The 26,865-nt window shown below is 42.9% G+C and overlaps 1 long non-coding RNA gene and 1 other non-coding gene across 2 annotated transcripts; one reads left to right on the forward strand and one right to left on the reverse strand.

Annotated features, from left to right (window-relative positions):
- On the forward strand, positions 1-26,551 carry LOC138988297 (uncharacterized). The gene is made up of 3 exons (XR_011464612.1): positions 1-53; positions 4,472-4,534; positions 26,418-26,551. It is a non-coding gene; the product is annotated as an uncharacterized lncRNA (long non-coding RNA).
- Positions 15,109-15,180, reverse strand: TRNAW-CCA (transfer RNA tryptophan (anticodon CCA)). Its single transcript has one exon. It is a non-coding gene; the product is annotated as a tRNA-Trp (tRNA).
- Positions 26,552-26,865: the final 314 nt, after the last annotated feature.

The following is a 26,865-nucleotide window of genomic DNA, read 5'->3' on the forward strand; positions in this document are numbered from 1 at the left end:
CTGGAAATCAATGACGCTCCTGTACATGGGGTGAAAAGAACTAAGAAAGGAAGGTAAGTAAAGGCTTCTAGGAGATGTGCTATAATAAGTGCTATAATTATTCTATACCTAAAGAATAATTAGAAACTACTGTGTCAATTGTGTGTTAACAGGGGCTCTCAGAGTATTAGAGAGTATTGAGAGCAATTTAAAGTTACCCATGAACTGAGCATTCCTCCTGGATTTGTTTTTTACCCAGTGAGCAGCTTTGTGGTCACCAGTGGGCTGTGATGAAATCTACAGAGGTGGATCCATTTGAAAACTTACACTGGGCTTGGCAGGGTCCATCGCCTCACCCAGTGAATCATTTGAGACATGTTGAGCGTCAGAGTGAAAGGGAGGAGCTCTCAGGTAAAGAAAGCATTTGTCCTGGAGGATGGCAGGCCGGGACTGGAGACACAGCTCGTTCTCCAGTGGGGGCTGGGAGGTCATCCTCATAGAAGAGCTCACTAGTCCTCACACTCTTCTTTTGGATGGAAAAAGCAAGGCTCAGAGAGGTTGAATAACTTGCCTAGGTCACACAGTGCCAAGGGGTAGAACTGGGCTGCATTGTCCTTTGGAGGCACAGAAATCTGTGAAGCCTAGTGGTTTTTCTTGCTTGCTTTCCTTTCTGTCTTCCCTTTGTGCTGTGTTCTGTCAGTCTAACTCCTCCAGGCCTTACCACCTTGTGTTCTCATAAGAAGACCCGTGAACACCGATGACATAAGTGTTAAGTCTCAGATAGAGAGCTCTGGAACTCTTGAGGCATCAGAGAGCTTCTTGATGGGAAGTTGGAAGGACAACCAGCTCCCGGTTTTGTTTCCTGCTCTGTGAACAGAGTATTCCAGCAGCCCTGAGTGAACCCAGGCGCCTGCTAGGGTTTTCAATGAGAATTTTTTCTTGGAAAAATGTGGCACTTTGGGGCTTCCTGTCTCTGCTCCCTCATTTATGGTTGTGTGAACCTGAGCTCACCATTCACTGTATCTGAGAACCAGTGTCTTCATCCCTAAAGTGGTCAAAAGAGTCCTAACCTCACAGGGGTTATTAGGTGAGTTATACGTAACATTTAGAGAATTTTTTTCCTAATTCCCCCTACCATGAAATGTGGATTTATATATGTGTTTTATACATTAAAATGGTACAATTTTTTTTATCACCCAAGAACCAGTTTTCACATGAAGAATGCACGATCTGTCCTATCTCATACCATCTTTCTACCTCAGCCATTGAATCAAAGTTCCAGAGGTGTCTGTTCTCAAAGCAAACCACCAGTGCTAAGAACTCACTGAACAAGACACTTGACTCCCAAGTGTCTTCTTCAAGGGTGTAGGGAACAAGGGGGCAGATCTGAAGAGCACTGAGCCATGTCCTGTGTATGCTGACCATGACACATCCCGTACCTCTTTTTAAAGCTTTGAAAGCTGCCCTCTTTGGCTTGCAATTTTATTTCCTTGGTGCTGGCACTCTTCCTGGTTTGGTCTAGCCTGGACTCCAGGGAATCACAGTCCTTAAGGACACACTCTCCTCACCAGTGTATTGGAAATGTTGTCCATAAACATATGTCTTCCTGCTACTCTGTCCAGTGAGGCCCACAGGGCTACAGGAGAGGAATAAGGAATTACCTACTATTACTTCTGTCGTTGTTATTAAGCAGTCATGGCTCAAGCACACACAATATAAAAATGATATTAATGACTTGTTATTGAATTATGAAAGTGTGTTTTCCCAAGTTGAAAAAACCACTTATGAGAGATTTAGTCATTCATTCAACAGCTGTTTATTGAACACCTGCTCTGTGCCAGGCGGTGTCCTAGGCAGCAGGGAGGTAGATGTGAATGAGGCAGATGGTGTTCTTATAGCTTCCCTTCCAGTATAAGAGGAAGACAATAAACAAGTAAACACCCAGGATGAATATCAGGAGGGAAATACAACCAGGCAAGGGTTGGAGAGTTAGGAAGGAAACACTGCCATTGAGGAGGTGGCATTTAATAAGGCAGAGTCAACAGAGGGACAGTTGGGAAGGGCATTCTAAGTAGAGGGGACAGAGGTTTTAGGGCAGAAAAGAGGTTCTTGTGTTCAAGGAGCAGAAGAAAGGTCCAGTGCAGTTCAGTTCAGTCGCTCAGTCGTGTCTGACTCTTTGCAACCCCATGAATTGCAGCACGCCAGGCCTCCCTGTCCATCACCAACTCTCGGAGTTCACTCAAACTCACATCCATCGAGTTGGTGATGCCATCCAGCCATCTCATCCTCTGTCGTCCCCTTCTCCTCCTGCCCTCAATCCCTCCCAGCATCAGAGTCTTTTCCAATGAGTCAACTTTTCCAATGAGTCACCATCGCATGAGGTGGCCAAAGTACTGGAGTTTCAGCTTTAGCATCATTCCTTCCAAAGAACACCCAGGACTGCTCTCCTTTAAAATGGACTGGTTGGATCTCCTTGCAGTCCAAGGGACTCTCAAGAGTCTTCTCCAACACCACAGTTCAAAAGCATCAATTCTTCGGCACTCAGCTTTCTTCACAGTCCAACTCTCACATCCATACATGACCACTGGAAAAATGATAGCTTTGACTAGATGGACGTTTGTTGGCAAAGTAATGTCTCTGCTTTTCAATATGCTATCTAGGTTGGTCATAACTTTCCTTCCAACGAGTAAGCATCTTTTAATTTCATGGCTGCAGTCACCATCTGCAGTGATTTTGGAGCCCCCAAAAATAAAGTCTGACACTGTTTCCACTGTTTCCCCATCTATTTCCCATGAAGTGATGGGACCAGATGCCATGATCTTAGTTTTCTGAATGTTGAGCTTTAAACCAACTTTTTTACTCTCCTCTTTCACTTTCATCAAGAGGCTTTTGAGTTCCTCTTCACTTTCTGCCATAAGGGTGGTGTTATCTGCATATCTGAGGTTATTGATATTTCTCCCGGCAATCTTGATTCCAGCTTGTGCTTCTTCCAGCCCAGCGTTTCTCATGATGTACTCTGCATATAAGTTAAATAAGCAGGGTGACAGTATACAGCCTTGACGTACTCCTTTTCCTATTTGGAACCAGTCTGTTGTTCCATGTCCAGTTCTAACTGTTGCTTCCTGACCTGCATACAGATCTCTCAAGAGGCAGGTCAGGTGGTCTGGTATTCCCATTTCTTTCAGAATTTTCCACAGTTTATTGTGATCCACACAGTCAAAGGCTTTGGCAAAGTCAATAAAGCAGAAATAGATGTTTTTCTGGAACTGTCTTGTTCTTCGATGATCCAGTGGATGTTGGCAATTTGATCTCTGGTTCCTCTGCCTTTTCTAAAACCAGCTTGGAAGGTTAGGTGGTCAAAACAGAGAGATCAAAGTGGGAATTGGCTGGCTTGATGGCAGAGAAGTCAATAGGGGCCTGCAGCCCACGATAGGAAGCTTGGGTTCATTTTAAGTGAAACGGGAACTCACTGGAAGGTGGGGAGTGGCCAGATCTGGCATGTAAAAAAGAGACTTGCATAGAAGGGTCCCTGCAAGACGTCATGGGGGCTTGGACAAGTCGTGGTACCAGGAAATTTGTGGCCTAAAATCTCCATTTGTTTCAAACTTTAAAATTTCATTTTATTTTTAATTGAAATATAGTTGATTTACAATGTTATATCAGTTTCAGGTATACAGCAAAGTGATTCATGTATATATATATATAATATGTATATATATATAATACACACATTATTTTCAGGTGCTTTTCCCTTATAGGTTTTTACAGTTCCCTGTGCTGTACAGTAGGTCCTTGTTGGTTATCTATTTTATATATGTAATGTGTATATATTAATCCCAAACTTCTACTTTATCCCTCTGCTCTTTCCCTTTGGGCAACCATAAATTTGTTTTCTATGTCTGTGAATCTATTTCTGTTCTCTACATACGGTCATCTCTATTTTAAAGAATTACCAAAATATTCAGTCTCATCGCTTTTCTATTTACATGTTATTTAACCAATCTTGAAGGCACTTACAATACTGATAAACAGATAAGACATACAGATGTTAAATATTCAAGAATGATAGAATGGAATGCATACAGACCCAAGCATGGCAGATACAGTGATGTAAGAATTTAAATATGTATTGAGCACATTCTAGGGGGAGATCCTTAGCTAAGCACTGGATATCATCTCATATGAACTTCACCCCAGCCCTCTGAACTGTGGGCTCTTCATTGACAGGTTCTGTACTCACAGTTTCAACCAACTGCAGAGATAGAAATATATATATATTTAATTCCAGAAAGTTCCAAAAAGTAAAACTTGAATTTTCTGTGCTCTGGCAACTATTTACCTAGCATTTATGTTGTATTAGGTATTATAAATAATCCAGAGATGATTCAAAGTATACAGGAGGATGTGCATGGGTTACATGAAATACTATGCTATTTTATATAAGAGACAAGCGTTCTGGGGTTTTGAGGTCCTGTAACCAATTCTCCTACAGACAACAAGGGACGACTGTACTGATTTTCCTAGATGAGCAAGTGCATCGGATGAAGTCTAGTTGGTAAGTATCACCCAGGCCTATCTGACTCTCAGCTACAGTCCAGGTGGACAGCTAATTCCTCTTTCACGTGAAGACACCCTCCCTGGTTCCTTTCAGGCCTAAACTTTGTAAGTCAATGGTGTCCAAGTTACGAGAGTAGGTGGAGGTTCTTGGCCCTATGGAGAGGCCGCTGAACATCCCTAAGAGAAGGAACTGTTTTCCTTACCTGTAGCTCCCACCAGCCAGCCCAGTACCTGGCTCCTGGTAAATCTTTGGTGATGTCTGTTCAATGGGGCAAAGAGTGAATGGGTGAATGAACAAACTCAAGCCGTTCATCCTTTTCCAAACCAGAAGCAGGCTTGCTTCTTTTTAACACATGGCTTAGGCATAGAATTAGCACGTAGCTTGCCTGGAGGTGTGCAGTGGCTGGGTGGACAATTTTCATGCATTTATTCATATATGAGTGTGATAAATATTTAACAAATGCATACCATGTATAAATTATTGTTGAGCGGAGGCGTTCTCCCTTTTCCAGATAAGCTAGGGGGAAAAATTAAACACCTGAATATAGCACTTAAAAAATTTGACTCAGGAGTTCTAGTTTGGATGCTTAACCAACTGGATGACTTTGATCTACTGAGACTCAACTGCTTCAGCTGTGAAATGTGGCTAATTATACTTCTTTCATTAGGTTGTGAGAGCTATATGAAAAGAGTATGCAAAATCATTGCTTCATAGATTCTATATAGTTAAACTGAATTATTACTGCTATTGCTACTGTTATAATTAGTCTATCACTTGGTCCCCGCTCCTTATTTTTTACCTTTTTCTTTCTCTCCCCTCCCCCTGCCCCCTTGAATGGAGAAATAAGAAAGGAAAATAATGTCACTTCCATGGGCTTTGCCATTAATTAGGTTGTAAAAACTTTTGCAAATACATTAAGTATTATTTTAGAAAAGATCCTTTCCCACTTAATTTATCTGATTCAATCCTGCTTAATTTAATGAAGACACTAAAGTAATAGCAGAGGACACTTTATAGCTTTAATAAATATCACCAAGTAATGCTAACTAACCACCAAAGTAAAAGGATTATGCCTAAGTGTTCAAAAAGGGCATTTGTCCAAATGCAATGTAATTACCTGTTGAGTACAGGTACTGAATTAAACACTACCCTATAGCTGTAAATCCAATTTTGACACAAAATAATTCTAACATCATTTACTAGAAAAACAATGGCTGGCAATCCTTTAGACTGCATGAAATCAGTATAGTTATTCTTCTGGCCTTTTGACTTTCCTGGCAAAGAGGTACACTTAGAAATGAGTGGAAAAAATAAAGTGTGACAACTGGAGAGATAATAACATTGGATATCTTAATCTTACTGTTTGAAGTAGAAGGTTAGAAAGCTTAATTTTTTTTTTTTTTTTGCTTCTGAAAGAAATGACCATAACTTAGTGGCTTAAGATAAAGTAAATTTAATATCTTTTAGTTCTGGAGTTCAGACGCCTAAAATCAGTCTCACTGAGCTCAGATGAGGAGTTGGCAGGGCTCTGTTCTTTTCTGGCTTCCCTGGTGGCTCAGTTGGTAAAGCTTCTGCCTACAATGTGGGAGATCCTTGGATTTGGGTTTGATCCTTGGGTTTGATCCTGGGTTTGATCCTTGGATTGGGAAGATCCTCTGGAGAAGAAAATGGCAACCCACTTCAGCACTCTTGCCTGGAGAATTCCATGATGGAGGAGCCTGGTAGGTTACAGTCCATGGGGTTGCAAAGAGCTGGACATGACTGAGCGACTTCACTTTCTTTCTTTCTTGTTCTTTTCTGGAGCACCTCAAGGAGAATCGCTTTCCTTGCCTTCTCCAGCTTCTAGAGGTTGCCTGGACCCCTTGGCTGGTGGCCTCTGCCTCCATGTTCAAAGAACATCACTCCAACCTCAGCATCCATCAACACATCCCTGTTCTAGTATCTGACCTCCTATCTTCTTATAAGGCCCCTTGTGATGACATTGGGCCCATCAGGATAATCCAGTATAATCTCCTCATCTCCAAATCCTTAGTTTAATCATATCAAGAAAATCCCTTTTGTCAAATAAGGTAACACACTGACAGTTTCCAGCTATTAGAATGTGGACATCTTTGGGGGACCCGTCTGCCACAGAGAGGAAAACACAAAAAAGAAAGGAATGATTCTGAATCTTCTAGGGAAGAAGCAGAATGTAATTCCACCCTCTGGAGCATCTTTCTTGATGCCTATCCGGGAGTTGGTGATGGACAGGGAGGCCTGGCGTGCTGCGATTCATGGGGTCCCAAAGAGTCGGACACGACTGAGCGACTGATCTGATCTGATCACCACGACAGGGTCCTGGGCTGCTTTGTCCTCAGTCCACGTCCTTACCCTGCTCTGTTGTCTCTAGGCAACAGAGACCATTTCTCAGCTGCTATGTCAGGGATCTGCTGACTGAGTTCAACCAATGAGAGGGACTGAGCGGGATGGGAGAGTGGATAAGGGACAAGCTGGGATATTTCTTCCCTCCCTATCTATCTCAGATGGTATCTCCCGCAGCCCCAGCTTCACCCACATAAACCCACTATGGTTTCAGCTTCTTCTAGGTGATTCTGACCTCCTCCCAATCATAGCTTCCCACTGCTGCTGATCTCAGGATTACCACTCTGTCTCCTTTTGACTCCTTGGCCTCTTATGTCTTCGTGGTATAAAAAGTTCTGCATTTGATTCCCTCTGTAAATACCCAAAGAAATTTCTGTTTCCTTAGTTGGGCCCTGATAGATAGAGATGGAGAGAAATTATAGACTTTGGGGGAAAGAGACACTCATTTCAATGATGCTGTTACTACTCAGATTAGTTCTGAAATTCCTTCTCTTGGAGAATTGTCTTAAAACCAAGTTTTCAGGCCCCCAAAATAAAACCAGAGTATTAATTTTCTGGAGCTGCTGCCACAAATTACCACAAACATGGTGGCTTCAAAGAAAATACATTCATTCTCTTGGCTCTGTGGACCAGAAATCTGAAATCAAAGTGGCCACTGGGCAGTGCTTCATCTGAAGGAACCAGAAGAGCATCTTTTGTCTGTTCCAGCTTCTGCTCAGGTCACCCCTGGCACTCGGCTGCATGACTCCAGTCTCTGACTCTGTCTTCACATGTCTCCTTCTCTTTGCCGTCCCTTCTCTCCCTCATCCTCTATCTTATAAGATACTTATCATTAGATTCAAGCCTACCCAGTTATTCAAGGATACTCTCAACTTGAGACCTTTTTTTCTAAACACAGTCACATTCAAAGTTTCCTCAGATTAGGACATACACATACTTTGCAGGAAGGGACATCATATGACCCCCCACAACTAGTTTCATTGCTTTATAGCCAATCAGGAAAATCTCCTATACATACACACACATTCATTACCTGGCTTGATCAACTTCATTCACCCAACTTAGCTCTCAGGTTTCTTGGCTCTTTCTAAAAATTAAATCAACTCCTGAAAGATAAGTAATGTGTTCCAGAGCACATAGGGAAAACCTTATCATAGCAGCTTAAATAGAGAGGAAAAATGACTTGTCGACACCCGCAAAAGTTGGTCAGTGGAAAAGTTCCATTCTGAACTCTGTCTTCCATGATGGCTGACTCCTCCAATCAGCAGAAGAGGCATTCAAGTCTCTGCACTTGAAAAGTCTGTTCAATCTACTTCACACTCTTCTCTGCCCTCACTCAGCAGTTTCTTTTTTCTGTTTTCAATCCAAATATATGTTTTCTCATTTATTCTTAGTACACATTCATCTGCCAAGTTAAATATGGTCCAGAGAGCTATTATTGGTTCCTCTGACTATTTTTAAGGGTAAAGGGAGGTCCTTTGTAAAGGCATAATTTTTCACAGAATCATCTGAAGGCTTCATTTATACTGTTGCTCTTGTGTCCTGGCTCAAGTTGATGAATGACAAACAGTGACGTAAATGAAGATTTTAGATGCTTTTGCTGAGAGTATACTCCAGTTACTGGCTTAGAGCAAATAGAATCCTTTACCAAAATATAAGCTACACTGACTAATGCTGACCAAGAATAAACTAGAAAGAGGATTAGATATAGAAATAGAATGAGTAATTGCTCTGAGTTAAAATAAAACATTTTCTTTGCAGATGAGTCTAATTCCATGTAATTTTTAATGTAAGGGAGAAGCAAGGTCCTATGGAGAATATTTGTGAAATCTTTAGAAAGTGGAGAAGAGCAAAAAGCTGAGCTTTAAGAGCGCACCCTAGTGACCGGTTCAACAGCGTCTCTCTCCCGGGGGCTGGAGCTGGCAAAGCCTTACCGGAAGTAGAACACTAATAGGACAATAGAAAGAGATTTTGTGCAGCATTGATTAAAATAGAAAGAAGAGTGAGCCCCTAAAATATTCTCTCTCATTTCCTATTTAAATTTGTGGGTAGCCATATATGTGACTGATCATGCAAGGATATGGGTTATTCTAGCAAAACACTAATCTGACACATATTTTATAAAATTCCTAATAGACTTCCTGTTGACGAACTAAAGCTAGCAGCCACTGTGCTGAGTTCATGATATACATCTCCAATATTTACGACAACTCTGTTCTTTTATAGATAAGGAAATTAGGACTCAGAAGAGCAAAGACTTTACCCAAGGCCACAAATAGAATTACCTCAATTCCAAAATGCTGTTGACATGGGACTCACCACTGATTTCATAACTGCTTTATAGGGGCCAACAAAAAATACACTTCATTAAATGGATAGCTATGTCGTAAGATCAATTGAGCTTTCAAAAACATTTAAATTTGAAGGGAAAAAGGAGCATCTGGAATATGCAGAACTATAACAGAACATCAGCCCTGAGGAAGGGCTTCATGTCAAGGTCTTTCTGGTCCCAAAACTCAACATCTCTCCATGACAGTCTGCTTGCTTGCTGCTCTGAGCATCAGGACCAAAAACAGCAGGTCACACTGAGAACTAGAATCAGTACCACTTAAATCAAGAAGGCAAGAGCCACCCTCCAGGGCTGAACTAATACAACAGCCCAGGCTACCTGTGCTACCAAGCACATGAAATTGAGATTTGCTATAAGGTAATCTGCACTAGATTTCAATGATTCAGTACCAGAAAGATAAGACTAAAATATCTCCTTAATGCTTATTTATTTTGATTACATGTTGCAATGATAAAATTTTAATTTTATATTGAATATAGTGTAATATTAGATCAATTTCACCTGTTTCATTGCATTTTTTAATGTGGCTACTAGAAAATTAAAATTACATATGTGGTTCCCATAACATTTGCCTGGAACAGCATTGCTCTAGAGCAGGGTTGAGCAAAATGATAGCCCACTGGCTTAATCCTGCCCACCAGCTTTTTTTGTAAATAAAGTTTTATCGGTACACAACCATGTCTATTTGTTTCTGTATAGTCTCTAGCTGCTTTAATGTTATAGTGGCAGAGGTGAGTAGTCACAAGGGCCATTTGGACCACAAAGTTGGAAATAATTATTGCCTAGCCCTTTTCAGAAAATGTTTGCTGATTCCTGATCTAAAGGATGGTTGACTTTGGGAGAGAAGCAGCCTGGGTCCGAAGAACCTGGTCTCAACAGAGCAGAGATGAGTTGCTCTCCCAACCTGCACCATCTTCCTACAACTAAAGTGTTATATGAGACAGAAATGAATTTAAATCTTGTTTCAGGCTATGTATTTTTTTTATTTCATTGCAATAGTTTAGTATTTACCCTAAAATGTGGGAAGCCTCCAAGGTGAAGCTGCAGGAAGAGATCCCCAAAGACGGAATTTAGGATAGGAGAGAGGAATAGAAGAAAAGACATTTTCCAAGCTTTGCATGGTGGGGCTTGGGCCTAGAATGTTCATTGTCACCACAGACTGTGAGCCTAGAACGAAAGATTAAAACTTCTTGGCTTAGCACCTAATTCTTAGAAACCAGTGAAAAACAGGGATCTTAGAAGTTAATTGCCAGTTTTTCCTCAATGCTCCTTCTCTTGGCATTTTAAATCCCTTTGTTACCAGGCTACTGATTGTTTAAAGCCCTCAGTAAGAATGATTGGAGAAGGAAATGGCAACCCACTCCAGTATTCTTGACTGGGAAATCCCATGCACAGAGGCGCCTGGCAGGCTGCAGTCCCACGGGGTCACAAAAGAGTCAGACCCAACTTAAAGACTAAACAACAAAAGAGAATGATAGTGTGTTTGGGAACTGTCTCCAAAGTTGGCAATCAGCTCTTTCTTCCAGGCTTAACCAGGGCTGAACATCTGGACTCCCCAGGGGACTGTTACAGCGTCCCCTAATGGGAAATGTCCAAACACATGAGCTGGGTGGTCTTCCCTCTGCCCTGTGACCGAGCTCCCCTTTGCGAGCCTCTGCCAGCCAGCTGTGAACAGAAGCATGTCCCCTTCACAGCACATGACAGTGCAGTTATTTACCTGCATTCCCAATGACAGCATGCCTGGGGAATACATTCTCTCTCTGACATGCCTGAGGAGACAGCCGCTTCAGCTGATGGAAGAATTAACCTTCTAAACTGAGGGCCTTATTACCAGACATCGCTTGCAGCTCTACAAGCCCATCCCAGCCCTCTCCTTTTTTCTTATTATGTAAAGAATGTCACAGTAATGTATGAAACTGTTTTCGTGGGCATTCAGATGAGCTTTGCAAATGGTCGCCCATTAAAGGAAGGCAAAATATGTTCAGGGCAGGTAGGGTAGAGTGGATGTGAGCACAGCCTATGTCCAGTGTTCCAAATTATCCATCCATTTGGAGGTAGTGCTGTTGTAGATGGGCTTCCCAGGTGGCTCAGCAGTAAAGAACCTGCCTGCAATGCACCAAACACGGGTTTGATCCTGGGTCTGGAAGATCTCCTGGAGGAGGGCATGGCAACCCACTCCAGTATTCTTGCCTGGAGAAGCCCACGGACAGAGGAGACTGATGGGCTAACAGTCCCCGGGGCTGCAAAGAGTCAAACATGACTGAAGCGACTTAGCACTCATGCACACTGTTGTAGATATTCCCAGAAAACCCATATTTTGAGTTTGGCCACCAACTGTACTCTCTGATCTGTAACAAATTCAAAGGTGGTGTTTCATGAACTTTCATTTCTCCTACTTTCAGTCTGCGGCGGGAGGTGGGGGGGGGGATGCGGGGGGGGGGGTGTAAAACTGATAGAGAAAAGGCTAGAAAAAGGGAGATATTAGAAACTGACGTGGACATCTGTGTGGCCACCTGAGGGTCTTGGGAGTGGACTCCACTTCCTGGATCCTTTCCAGGGGAAACTGGAAGTTTTATTTCCATTGGATAAGGCTGATCATGTGTGAAGATATTCTTCTTGAGGCAATAACTCCCCAGATTCCTATTTTTCCTGCTTTCCTCCCTGATTCTTATCAAATTCTTGAGTGCAAGTATCAACTGTATTCTAATGATTTGTTCCCATTTGTCCCAAAAGATCAGAAATCCAGGTTCTACGCCTTTGTTTCTCCTCATCTTTGCAGTCCTACTCCTTCAGACCCAGCCAATACTCCCCCACCTTTGCCCAGGCCAACCCTCAGCAATTCTGGCCTCTCTCCAGAGCCTCCTAACTGTCCCTCTGCCTCCCGATGCCTCATGAACTTCCTCAAACAGAACAAATCTTTCCACAATTCTGCTTGCAAATCCAAACGGGCTGTCTGTTGTCTAATCTCAGGATGACACCAAAACCCTTCGACTCCATCTGACTTCTCCCTTTTCACCTTCCCTACCTCCCCCAGCAAATGCCTTACTGTTGCTTAAATGTACTCATAGGCCTCGACATATTTACACATCTTCTTTCTGCCTGGACCCCTCCCTTCTCTACCTGGTAAACTCCTGTTCATTCTTCAGGACACAATTTAAATATCATCCTCTCTTTAGGACCTCACTGGCAGAATGGTCTCTTTCTTGTCTGGTTTCTTGCTTTTCTTTGCCCTTAGCTTTGTTATAAAAGTCATCTATCACATTGTACCATATTTGTTGCATGATATGAGATGCTATAGTTTCCTGGTAACTCAGCTGGTAAAAAATCCCCCTGCAATGCAGGAGACCCCGGTTCGATTCCTGGGTCAGGAAGATCTGCTGGAGAAGGGATAGACTCCTCACTCCAGTCTTCTTGGGCTTCCAGGGTGGCTCAGATGGTAAAGAATCTGCCTGCAGTGCGGGAGACCTGGGTTTGATCCCTGGGTTGGAAAGATCCCCTGGAGAAGGGAAAGGCTACCCACTCCAGTATTCTGGCCTGGAGAATTCCATGCACTTTATAGTCCAAGGAGTCTCAGAGTTGTACACAACGAAGCGACTTTCACTTTCTTATTTCACTTACTATAACAGTAAAGCTGTCTAAAACATTTTTTTTCAATTTTTCACTGTAAGAAATACTAAGATTGTTGTATCTCTGTTTATTTACTTTGAATAGAATCCTAAAAGTGGTATTATGGATGTGAACAAAACATGTGAAATATGAACATATTTCATAAACGTTTTTAAGGCCCTGGATACATGTCACAAAATTATTTCCCAAAAAAGGAATAATTCACAATCCTGCCAGTAATGATGAGACATCCCACTTATACCATATTCAGTGGTATAGAGTTGTACTTAGAAAATAAAGCACACATTTCCAATGTGGTTGGCAGAAAAAAACTTTTTTGTTTTAATTTGCTATCTTTAATTACTCATGGGTTAAAAATTTCCCATATACCTATATTTTGTATGAGTTGCACATCTATATCATTAGCACATATTCTTCATATTCGTTTGTAAAAGCTCTTTATATATTATGAATATAAATACTCTATCTGTCATATTTCTTTTAGTGATGTTTTAATCCTTGTTTGTTTCAGTTTAATTTTGATATGCATAGGGAGTTTAATTTGTACAAAACTTTTTTTCTCATCATATATTCCATGCCTTAGAAAGTCCATCTCCACCCTGAAATCCAATAAACTTTAACATATAATATCTTCTAGACTTTATGGTTTATTGGAGGTTGAGGAGAGAGGTTAACTCTTCAATCAGTAATTTTGGTAAAAAAAGTATTGGTTGGCCAAAAAGTTCAGTTTGTTCAACTGAAACAAACTTTTTGGTCAACCCAATATAATATGAAATCTGTTTCCCACCCAATAGTTAAATAGTAGTCCCAATATTATTTATTTAGCCATGTTTTCTTTCCTTTTTTATTATGTTTATTAAAAAAAAAAATCTTATTCATGAGAACTTCCTTGGGAAGTGCCTCTTAACTCCCTAATCTAATGAAGTGCCCCTCCCCAGGGTTTGCCTAAGAATACTCTGTATTATCAATACAATTCACTGTGCAGAATACCTAAGCTCTTAGTTCTCTTGACTATGCCTCTAGACTGCCAACTCCTTGAGATCAGGTATTTTTTATTATTATTCATTATTTTATATCCCAATTACCTAGTAAGTGCCATGTCTTTCTCAAACTAGGTGCTCAATGAATATTTGTTGATTTGAATTGAGTTAAATTGAATTGAATTGAATCAAATCATATTGGATTAGATTGCTAATAGTTTATAGATTGAGATGTCTTTTCTCAGCAAATTGGCTTCCTTTCTGTATCATTCAGGCTCCAGCTAGGTAAACAGAAACTAATCTAAGTATTTAAAACAGAAGGGATTTAATACAAGGGATTGTCTGCCCAGTTGAAGAAAGAGCTGAAAAGCCAAACAGACTATGGTTGAACACAATATTGTGATTTATAAGAAACACATATGTGGTCATTCAGATGACCAAGATGTGCTTCTCAGATAGATTTGGCCTTCATCCACAGTTCCTGGCTCCCAAAACCCTTGGAATTTTCTGCCAGCATAATTGGGTTTATGCTAATGAAGGTGACTTCTGGATCCCACCCCAGGGTGGAGACTGGTTGCCAGGAGAACCAAGCATGTGATTGAAACCTTTAGTCCCACACCCTGACTTCTGGGGAAGGGTGAGGGGTTTGAGGAAGAATCAGTAGCCATTGACCAGTGATTTAGTCCATCATGACTATGTAGTGAAACCTCCATAAACCCCCCAAAGAATAGCTTTTTGCCACCTTTTGGAGAGATTTCATGTGGAAAACCAGAAGGTTTCCATGTGCTGCCATGTGGGGCCCCAAGCTCCACCAGGACAGGAGCTCCTTTGTTCAGGACCCTGTGTCTCTTCATCTGGCTATCAATTCATATCTTTTAATGTCCTTTTATAGTAAGTTAGTAATCTAGTGAGTAAACAGGTTTTCCTGGGTTCAGTGAACCATTCTAGCAAATTAACACAAACCAAGGTGGGAGTCACCAGAACCTCCATTTTTCAGCCTGTCACTCAGAAGCACAGATAACAACTTGGGGTTGAAGCTGGCATTTGAAGTGGGGGGTGGCCTTGTGGGACCTAGCCCTGTACCTGGAATCTGATTCTACCTCTGGATAAAGTGAAGTGAAGTGAAGTGAAGTCGCTCAGTCGTGTCCGACTCCATGAGACCCCATGGACTGTAGCCTACCACACTCCTCTGTCTATGGGATTTTCCAGGCAAGAATACTGGAGTGGGTTGCCATTTCCTTCTCCAGAGGATCTTCCCAACCCAGGGATCGAACCTAGGTCTCCCGCATTGGAGGCAGACGCTTTACCATCTGAGCCACCAGGGAAGTCTACCTCTGGGTAAAGGACAAGGTATATTCTTGGACACTTGCTGGTATGCAAGAATTGCTTGTTGGTGTGGGGAAGCCTTCACACATACACATTGAAACTGGGTCCAATCATCTTTTCAGTGAGTCAACAGCTAGGCTGGAGAAACAAATGGAGGAGGTGGTATTACCGAACCCCAGGGTCAAGGTCCTCTCACAAGACCATGGTAGACATCTGGAGGACAATGTCATGGAGAAAATGCAGCCACTTCAGGGAGCATTAGGGGCCTAGAGGGGTAAGAAGTCACCTGAATCTGTCTTCTTTCCACTCTCATGGCTCCTACCAGTGCCTCCCACTGACTCAAGCCCACCAGAATCAACTGTACTGGAGCCTGAGAAGCACAGCCTCTAATACAGAACAGACCAAGAAAGAGAGTGAATTCTAGAGCAACAAAACTGATACACTTTTATTATTCTTTTTCAGCTTGACAATATTATATATGTCTAAATAGAATAACTAGGGAAATGAGATATGGAAGTCAACAAGTGAAAAATCAACCCACAATGGAAGGCAAAGTAACAGACTTCAGCTACTCCTTCTAATGGGTTCCCATCTCCTGACCCTAGCCATCAATAGGGATGGCTAAGTGCTTGGAGCCAGGGGCAGGAAGGGGGGCTGGCCACGACAAATCAAGCATGGCTGCCATTTCATTAAAGACCCGGGGGTGACATCCACCATCAATTTGTTTTTCCCAGAATTTTCTCTGATTTGGTGCTTTGTGGAGATAGATGGCTGGAATACTGGGCAGTGAGAGGGCAGAAAGGAAAGCCAAGGACTCTGATAACATCCAACCTGCTGTGTCTCAGACTGGGCCATGCTTCCACATTAAAGAGAAGAGAAAAGAAGAGCCCGAGTACATAAGAAGATGACTAGGAATGCATAGTGAGGCTCTTGACTTTAATGCTCCAAATTAGGATTCAGAGAAAGTATGGGAGAGTCTTTAAGAGCTTTGTTTTGGGAATTGGGAATTGGAAAAAGAACAGGGTCAGTTCTAAGCTCAGAGGCTAACTTGCTGTGTACAGTTGGACAAATTACCCAACCTCCGTATGACTTAGTTTTCTCATTTGAAAAATGAGAAAAATGAGTAACACCTGTCTCCAAGGACAGGGGTTAAATGAGATAACACTTGTGAGATACTTCACCTTGCAGTCAGCATTCAGGAAATGCTGGCTGCTACTCTTTCGGGTGTTGCTTTAGTACACTGGGTGGGTCTTAGCATGCTCTCCTCTTTTCTGCCTGAGATGTCTTTCTCCTTTGTCTCTTCCTCCTTGATAATACCCATTCCTCCTTCAAGATGAAGTCAAATGTCATCTCCTCCAAGAAGCCTTCCCTGACCCCTTCAGATCTGAGCTGGTGACCCTTCTCTGTGTTCCCATGGCGCTCTGTTTTTATACTTACCATAGCAATGGCACTCTGCTTAGCAGACCATGAGAAACTGCAAGACTGGAATTGAGTCTTTTCATTCTAATTCTCCTGTCCCTAGCACAGGACACAATAGATGCTCAAAAAAAAAAAAAAATGCTTATGTGAATAAAGGAATTCTATTGTATAAACACAAGAGTCCCTGGAAAATGCCTCCCACTTCCATAAATGGCTTTCCCAGTTCCTAAAATCTGCCATCAGAGCTTTTCCTTCTAGCCAAAGACTGATCCCATTTAAATCCTATACATGCTTCCCCCAACCCCCACCTTCCACTTGAATGTATGCAATTTTGTTGTTCAGTCACTCAGTTGTGTCCAACTCTCTGTGACCTCATGGACTGCAGCACACCAGGCCTCCATGTCTCCACCATCTCCTGAAGTCTGCTCAAACTCATGTCCATTAAGCTGGTGATGCCATCCAACCATCTCATTCTCTGTCATCCCCTTCTCCTTCTGCCTTCAATCTTTCCCAGCATCAGGGTCTTTTCTAATGAGTTGGCTCTTCATATCAGGTGGCCAAACTATTGGAGCTTCAGCTTCAGCATTGGCCCTTCCAGTGAATATTCAGGATTGATTTCCTTTAGGATGGACTGGTTGGATCTCCTTGCAGTCCAAGGGACTCTCAAGAGTCTTCTCCAACACCACATTTCAAAAGTATCAATTCTTTGACTCTCAGCCTTCTTTATGGTTCAACTCTCACATCCATACATGACAACTCGAAAAACCATAGCTTTGACTATATGGACCTTTGCCAGCAAAGTAATGTCTCTGCTTTTTAATACGCTGTCTAGGTTGGTCATAGCTTTTCTTCCAAGGAGCAAGTGTCTTTTAATTTCATGGCTGCAGTCACCATCTGCAGTGATTTTGGAGCCCAAGAAAATAAAGTCTGCCACTGTTTCCCCATCTATTTGCCATGAGGTGATGGGATCAGATGCCATGATCTTTGTTTTTTGAATGTTGAGTTTTAAGCCAGCTTTTTCACTCTCTTCTTTCATCTTCATCAAGAGGCTTTTTCGTTCCTCTTCACTTTCTGCCAAAAGGGCGGTGTCATTTGCACATCTGAGCTTATTGATATTTCTCCCAGCAATCTTGATTCCAGCTTGCGTTTCATCACAGAAAATTAATGAAACTGATCACATGGGTCACATCCTTGTCTAACTCAATGAAACTATGAGCCATGCCGTGTAGGGCCACCCAGGAATGTATGTGATAGGGGCTCAATAAGTATCTGAAGAATTGATTTAGAGGTTGAGTTCTTTAGGAAAAAAATTCAGACATCAGCATATCAGAGAAGAAGGGATGGTGGGGAGAAAATAGAGGGTAATTCTCACTGAGGACCTCCTACTACACCCTAGCCCCTTCCCCACAAAGCAGATTGCAAGGAAAAGGAACTTTCTTCTGGGTCCTCTGTTGCTGCCTCTTGGGCATCCTCTGGCCCTCCTGCCCCATCTCAGGAGGCTCCTGGTGCCCTGGGCCACTCCATCCTTTCAGGAGGACAGACCTGGCTGAAGAACAATACTTAACCACAGGAATGGTGATACAAAATGAAGAAAAAGCACCTACTGTGTCCCAGGCACTTTACACACAATTCACTGACACCTCCAATAACCCTGACAGGTAGATGCCATTATCTCCATTTACAGATGAGGAATGTGAGGCTCAGAGACAGTAACACTGCCCAAAATCACACAGCAAGTAAGTTGTGGAGTGGATACATCACACCAAATGTCACTGAGGCCCTTGATGAGTGTATGTATTTTACTTGCTGTATCTGGCCACCTGGGCTTCTGATTCTGATGATATTGTTCAATTTTATTTTAGATGTAAGTTATATTTTGAAGTCCTTATCTTTTAGAGAGGCCCACTGATAAGCTTCCCTGGTGGCTAAGATGATAAAGAATCTGCCTGAAATGCAGGAGTCCTAGGTTCGATCCTGAATCAGGAAGGTCCCCTGGAGAAGGAAATGGCAACCCACTCCAGTATTCTTGCCTGGAGAATCCCATGGGCAGAGGACACTGATGGGCTACAGTCCGTGGGGTTGCAAAGGGTTGAACACGACTGAGCTACTAACACTTACTTACCTATCTGGCCACCTTACTCTATTTCAATGGTTGTGTAACAGTACCTGCCTCACTGCCCTGTTAAGTTCATAATGAGGAAAGTTTTCTGGCATCTTTCCTCTTAGTACTATTGCTGCTATGTATCTAACTTCGTTTTTCTGTTTCCAGGTTCCCAGATTGATGTGCTCTCTGCCAATTTTCTACGCCTTCTTCTTCAAAGCTTTAAAAGGGTTATCAAGTACTGGGCCTGTGCTGGTGTGGTGTGGTGTGCAGTAATGATACAGAATAGAGAAGAAACACTGTGGAAACATTTTCTTTAAATGCACACACACTCACTCAATAGGAGAGAGTGGTGGGTGAAATGCTAAGAAGAGATGGCATTACATTTAGACCAAAGGCTGGGAAATGCAGCCTTGCTAGGTGACAGCCTGTCAAGACAGCCTTACCTAATGGATAGCACAAGCATTATTTGGAGACATTTACTGCAGGATCCGATGGGGTAAAGGCACCAAAGGTGAACAAAATATCATCCTTCATAGGCAGAAACAGAGGCAGTGACAGAAAATAAATTGCTGGAGAAGTATCTCTTAAAGAAGAGTAGGTTTAAACATTTGCCTGACTCGAGTAGCAGAGACTTCTCGGATTTTTATCAACAGGAGAGATGGAGCTAAGTCAGTGAAATTAGTATTTTTCTTTTTGGGGTGGGAGGGGCATGGCATGTTGTAGAAAAATATTAAAATGTAGGACAATGTGTTTAACCTCAAATCAATAGTTTGAGAGCAATACAGGATAATGTGATATTAATAGAGTATAATACTGAAGACCAGAAATCACTAGGGTTGAATTCTGACTTCAGAGATGACTAGTTACGAAATCTTGGTAAGTTACTGGACCCCTCTGTGATAGTCAGGAAAGGACAGGCTCTGCTGTAGCAACAAATGTGCCCAATAGCTCGATCTGATTTCTTGTTCATGTGCCAGCTTGGACACCAATGCTGGATGGTTTTGCTCCAAGCAGGGACTCAAGGGATTCGAGCTCCTCCCATCTTTTGACACACAGCCTCTGAGGTTGCTGCGGAGGGGAAGAGAGTGTGGTAGACAGGCAGGGGGTTTTAAGGCCAGACCTGAAAGTGGTATCATGACTTCTGCCCATTTTCCATTGGCCAGGCCCAGTGGGATGGCCCCCGCTAACTGCCACAGGAGCTCGAGAAGATGGTCCTCCAGTGTGAGCACAGAAAATGGTCTCTGCCACACTGTCTGAGCATCTTTACAATGGAGGGAATGCAGCCTGCTGACATGGCTGCTGTGTAATTGCCTGGTCATGCAGAGGTAGTTACTATTATTTGTAACTGAGCTGAAATAAGTTTAAAAGATCTCTCATAAAATTAGGTCTGGGATACAGTCAAATTCATAGAGAAAGAAAGATGGTGGTTACCAGAGGCTGGGAGGAAGGCGAAATGGGAAGTTCTTATTTAAGGGGCATAAGAATTTCCCACTCCCTGCTCCTCTCAGCTCCTGGTAACCACCGTCTCTCTTTCTTCAGTTTTATAAGATGAAACCAGCTCTAGAGATGGATGGTGGTGGTATTTGTACAGCAATGTGAATATACTCAGTGCTACCAACCTGACACTTAAGAGTGGTTAAGATGGTAAAATTTATGTTGTGTCAATTTTACCACAGTTTTTTCAATAAATAGTTTTTAAATTAGGTTTGGATAACTCCAAAGTCTGAGTTAACCTGGCTCCAGGGTAGAGTGAGGGCTGGTTGATGGTCCTCGTGTTGGATGACAACTTGATTCTGAGTTTAAACCTCTCAGGATACTAAGGAAACTTTAGGTGACTAGCTCTTTTTTCTTAAGAATGGTGTTTAAATTTCTTAAGGTCTATTGCAAATGCAAAGTCACTGATTACTGAAAAAGGAAGAAGCAGCTGGAATCCCAGTCATCCCTTTCCCCAGGCTCCCCCAAACTGCTGGCTTGGCTCTATCTCTGCACCTTCCCTCCATCCAGGTTACTTCAGGACTTAAGCCCAGCTCCAGTCCCTCCAGCCAGAGTTCCCAGATCTGGCTGCACATCAGGTTTACCTGGGGAGCTTTAAAACCATACTGATGCCCAGGCTGCAGCTCGACTCAATTAACTCAGCGTCTCTAGGGTGGGACCTGGGCACCAGTGCTATTATAAAAGCTCCCCAGCGGATATTAATGTGCATCCTGGCTGAGAACCGCTGACTACAGTCTGGTCTGGCTTCCTCCCAGCTGCCTTTCTGCAGAGGTCCTAAAAGCAGGCGCTTTGGACATAATCAGGCTTCAGTCTCATCTCGGTCAGTCCTGTGTGGTCTTGGGCACATCCTATAACCTCTCTGGTCCTTAGTCTTCTCATCTGTATAATGGAGGCAATGAGAGTGATGAGATAGTGTCTCATCTGGTGCTCATTTTAAGTGCTTCATACATGATGATACATGTTATTATGAAATCTGTTATTGTTACTTCCTGGGGTAGGGTTGAACTTGCTGTTATCCTACAGGAATTATTTATCTTGCAATTTATTGCCTGCTCCACTGGGATCCCTCAGATTCTGTCAAAGTTGAGGAAGGGGCCATCTCCTTTTGTCCCTTAATGGCCCCCCTCCCTCTACCAGTCACCTGTGGCTCCGTTCAAACATTGCTTTCCCTCAGAACATTCTAAATCCTATTAGGCAAAACCAAACATGAATATAAACAATCAAATACAGTCTTCCTGGCATGCACTTGCCTAGAAGTGTGACAGGAATTTTTTTTTGGGGGGGTGCCTTTAGCAGTGGCTTACAGGAATTTGTTCAGGCTGGTTTGAAGCTTAGGACACACGGAGCAGTAACAGGTTGGGGCTGATCTGAGTTAAGCCAGGTCTGGTTCCTAATCTCCCTAAGTAAACCCAATTCAGACAGGCTGAGACACGAGGCATGCTGGGGCCACGCCCCTGGTACTGTTGGAAAAGTCAGGGCAACGGGGGCTCTGAGGGGTGGAGGCTGGGAACATGCCCCAGGAGGTATCCTAGGGATAGAGTGACCTTCAACTTGGTCACAGCAGCAGGAGAAGCCCAGAAGCAAGGTTGCCAGAATGCTGTGACCTTCTGCCTGTTCTCAGACATTGTAGCAGGTTGAGGTTTATTCTTTGCTTTATTTATTATATGTACAATTAAATACAAGTCATTGAAAAAGACTCTGATGTTGGGAAAGATTGAAGGCAGGAGGAGAAGGGGATGATAGAAGATGAGATGTTTGGATGGCATCACCAACTCGATGAACATGAGTTTGAGCAAGCTCTGGGAGATGGTGATGAACAGGGACGCCTGGTGTACTGCAGTCTGTGGGGTCTCAGTCGGACACAACTGAGTGACTGAACTGAACTGAACTGAAAATATAAGTCAAGCCCCCATCTACCAGAGTCCTTTTCTGGGGAAAGATATTTTAGAGGGTTAGGTGGAGGGAGGCAGGAGTTCTTGTCCCAGAGCATCTCTGGAGGGCCCTTTGGTGTCCAGTTCTCACTGGATAATGTTGACGCACCCATTGTCTAAGACACCTGGCACCTCCAGTAGGTAGGGGCCTCCCAGAAAGTCATGTTTGGTGCATCACTTTCAAGGTGCTACCCCTGCCAAAGGAACTGGGGTGAGGCATCTCCTGCCACTCTCCCAAACATACCCTCCAGTCGTTAACTTCCCTCCCAGTTCTTCCTTTTAATGTCACTCACTTGACCATCAGTGCCTCTGATTCCTCATTGATAAAGGAAAATAGTAGCCATTGTGTCTTCCTCAGAGAATCAGATTGCAGTAAAGAAGAAATGAGTTGTTGTAAAGTCCTTGGCACAGAGCCTATCAACAAGCACATGCCGCATATGTACTAGCTCTTGTTGATGTTGCTGAATCCTCAGAATGTCCCCGACCCTCGGCAACTCCCCAAGCCTTCCCATCCTCCCTGCAGCCCTTAGCCTACTAATCTAAGCTTTCAAAAACAATACCTCTTCCTTCTGTTCCAAGGGTAACAAAAACACTTACCCTCAAGAGTCCACATTTCCAAGCTCTGCTTCTCACTAAAAAAAAAAACTTATTTTTGCCAACTCATCTACAATTGCAAGGACAAACAAAAACTGGTCCCTCGACATCTTCACCAGCAGCTGAGAGCCCAAGGAGAATCCAGTTCTCCAAGAAGAAAAGCAGGCCATTTATTCACTTGTTCATTTTGTATTAAGCTAAGCACTTACTGTATGCCAGTAAGACAGTCCCCCTGCCCTCAAGGAGATGGCAGCCTGGGACAGCGTTCTCAACTCTCGGTGTATCTTATGATCACCAGGGGAGCTTTAGAAAGTGCCATTACATCCAGGGCCAGTAAATCAGAATTTCACAGGGTGGGACCCAGGTGGCAGTATTTTTACAGTTCCCCAAAGGAGTCCAATGTGTAGCCAAGCAGAGAAGAGAGCCAGTGATCTAATAGGACCGGCAGATAAAAGATGATTTCCAATTCAGTATTGCTAGAACAGGCAAGTGACACACAGTATGAGAATTAAATCACAATAAAGATGTTAAAAACAAATCAATAGGCAAGTGTGGGGATTATGAGAGCCCAGGGAGGGCTACCGGATTCCAACTAGGGATGGGGGTTGGACTCGGCAAAATCTCCCAAAGGGGAACTTCTCTCGGCTTAGATATCAGCAGGAGTCAGACACGCTAAGATAATGAAGGGGAAAGTGTGCATTTAATTCTCATTTCTAAAGCAACAGCCCCTTATATTATTGACAGTATAGGACACACTGCATAATTAAGTCTGTTAATGAGTATTAATAAAATTGGCACTTTTTCCACTTAGATTAACACTTCTCAAGCCTCAGGAATAGCTTTTGGTGGTTTAGCTGGAGTCTATCTGGAACTCTAGGAGAACAAGTCTGATGTGTGAGCAAAAAAAGCAAGTTCTGAACCAGGAAACCTCAGAGGCAGCTTTGACCCATCCACTCCCTCATCCCTGGGTCCAAGCAGTCAGCAGTGCTTTTAGGTCTCCGTGGCAGATAGACCCCAGATTCGGCCCCAGTAATTCCTCCCCTTCCGTGATTGCATGCCACTCCTCACATCAAATGGTGGGATCTGGGACTTGCCTGGTGGTCCAGTTAAGAATCTGCCTTCTAAGGCGGGGGACGTGAGTTCAATTCCCGGTCAGGGATCTAAGATCCCTCACACTGCAGAGCAACAGTCTGTGTGCCACAGTGAGAGTTCATGCACTCCAATGAAAGATGCTGCATGCTACAACTAAGCCCCGAAGCAGCTTAATTATTTTTTTAAAGAATTAAAAATTTGTATATATATGTTTTAAAAAAGGTGGGATCTGTTTTCCCTGCCCTGGGATCTGGACTGGCCTGTGACTTATTTTAATCGGTGGAATGTTGTGGATATAACTTTCTGAAATTGCAAGCCAGGCCTGAAGAGGACTGACAGGCGTTACTTTCTCTCTCTGAAGCCCAGATGCCATGCTGGAAGGAAGTGCAGGCTAGCTGACTGCATGGCAGAGCTTAGGCATGGAGGAAGGCCATGGAAGATGCCATGGGCTGAATCGCATTCCCCTAAATTTCATGTTGAATCCCCAGGGTGACTGTATTTGGAGATAGGGCCTTTCCAGAAGTAATTAAGATTAAAAGAGATCATAAGGGTGGGGCCCTGATCTGACAACAGTGTCAGACTTTATTTTTGGGGGCTTCAAAATCACTGCAGATGGTGACTGCAGCCATGAAATTAAAAGACACTTACTCCTTGGAAGGAAAGCTATGACCACTGTAGACAGCATATTAAAAAGCAGAGACATTACTTTGCCAGCAAAGGTCCGTCCACTCAAGGCTATGGTTTTTCCAGTGGTCATGTATGGATGTGAGAGTTGCACTATAAAGAAAGCTGAGTGCCGAAGAATTAATGCTTTTGAACTGTGGTGTTGGAGAAGATTCTTGAGAGTCCCTTGGAGGAGATTCAACCAGTCCATCCTAAATGAGATCAGTCCTGGGTGTTCATTGGAAGGACTGATGTTGAAGCTGAAACTCCAATACTTTGGCCACCTGATGCGAAGAATTGACTCATTTGAAGGGACCCTGATGCTGGGAAAGATTGAGGGCAGGAGGAGAAGGGGACGACAGAGGATGAGATGGTTGAATGGCATCACCGACTCAATGGACGTGAGTTTGAATAAACTCCGGGAGTTGGTGATGGACAGGGAGGCCTGGCGTGCTGTGGTCCATGGAGTCGCAAAGAGTTGGGCATGAATGAGCAACTGAACTGAACTGAATGTCCTTGTAGTAGCTCAGATGGTAAAGAGTCTGCCTGCATTGTGGGAGATCTGGGTTCAATCCTTGGGTCAGGAAGATCTCCTGGAGAAGGGAATGGCAACCCATTCCAATATTCTTGCCTGGAAAATTCCATGGATGGAGGAGCCTCACGGGCTACAGTCCATGTGGTTGCAAAGAGTCAGACATGACTGAGTGACTAACACATTCACTTTCAAGAGGAAGAGGAGAGACCAGAGCTCTCTCCCCACACATACACCAAGGAGAGACCACGTGAATGTGCATCAAGAAGGTCCACAAGCCAAGATGAGAACCCTTATGAGAAACCAAACACTGCCAGAAACTCCTTGGACTTTCCAGCCTCCAGAACTGTGAGGAAATACATTTCTGTTAAGATGCTCAGTCTATGGTATTTTGTTAGGGCAGCCTGAGCAGACTAATACTAAAATGAGAGATCAACTTGGAAGTTCCAAGTCTAGCCAAACTCCCCAATGAATGGAGACACATGAAAAACCCTGAGTGAGATTAGCAGAAAATCGCCCAGTGGAGTCCTGATAAAATATTTAACCTACAAAATTATGAGGAAATTAATGTATCACTTAGTTTAGCCACTAAGGTTTGGAGTCTTTTGCTATATAGCAATAATAATTGAGGCTTAGGTGGTAAAGAATCTGCCTGCAGATTCTTGCCTGGAAACCAGGGTTCTTGCAGAACTCAGGGAGACCTGGGTCCGATCCCTGGGTTGGGAAGAGCCCCTAGAGAAGGAAATTGCAACCCACTCCAGTATTCTGGCCTGGAGACTCCACGGACAGAACAGCCTGGCAGGCTACAGTCCATGGGATCACAAAAAGTCAGACACGACTGAGTGAAACTTCACTTCACTTCAATAATAACTGAAAAAATCCTACTGTGACACCTTTTCTTTCCACTGTCTAGCATCAGAGTCTGACCCAGCTAAGCCCGTTCGGTCACACCCAACTATCAGCTGGGCAGCTCTGAGCAGCCTCCCAACAAGGATTTTTAACCTGAGGGTCATGGAATTCAAGAAGGTCCCCAAAGTGGAATATATATATATATATATATACACACACACACACACTAACACATATAACATCTTTATTTTCATTAACCTTTTACTGAAATTTAGCACTATCTTTAATTGTGAATAAGGCACCAAACCACAGCAGTATGAGTATTTGTGACTTTGTCACTAATGGAAATCACAAGTAAATTTTTTTCATATCACAGTACAATTTTTAGCAAATATCCTGAAATATATTTCATGCTTACCACTACCTGTTGCTAGACCTTGCTATTTAAGGTGTTAATAAGGAAGTACATATATTATTATAATGTATTAATATTGTGATAGTTGTACTTCTATATAATTCATTTTTTCTGTAACACTAGTATTCTTTTTATGCATTTAGAACCATTTTCCTGCAATGGTATCCATAGGCTTCACCACACAGCTGAAGGGGTCCATGGCCCTAAAAAGGAATAAGAAGCCCTGAACCAGAGGTATGTATGGGCTAAAGTTCTTTGCACCACAAATTTCCCACCAGGTTTCATTTAGACTGAGTCCTGCCACCCACACAAACATTTATAAGCAAATTAGCACTAACGCAGTGCCTACAACTGATTCTGGAAGTGAGATTAAGTGCTGGCTTCCTCTGTCTTTTCAGGAGTTTCTACAGCATTTCATCTGAAAAGTTCATTCAAGGCAAATATTTTGGTTGCCAGTTTCAGCCAACTAGCAGCTAGGAACTTTTCCAAAAATTAAAATAAAAATAGTTTGAATAAGAATAATATAATAATGCCTAACATTGAATTGAGAACTTGCTACTTCCTACACTGTTCTAAGTAGTCACCGTGAAT

The sequence above is a fragment of the Bos mutus genome, chromosome 6 (assembly GCF_027580195.1).
Source record: "Bos mutus isolate GX-2022 chromosome 6, NWIPB_WYAK_1.1, whole genome shotgun sequence".
In the NCBI taxonomy this organism is placed as follows: Eukaryota; Metazoa; Chordata; class Mammalia; order Artiodactyla; family Bovidae; genus Bos; species Bos mutus.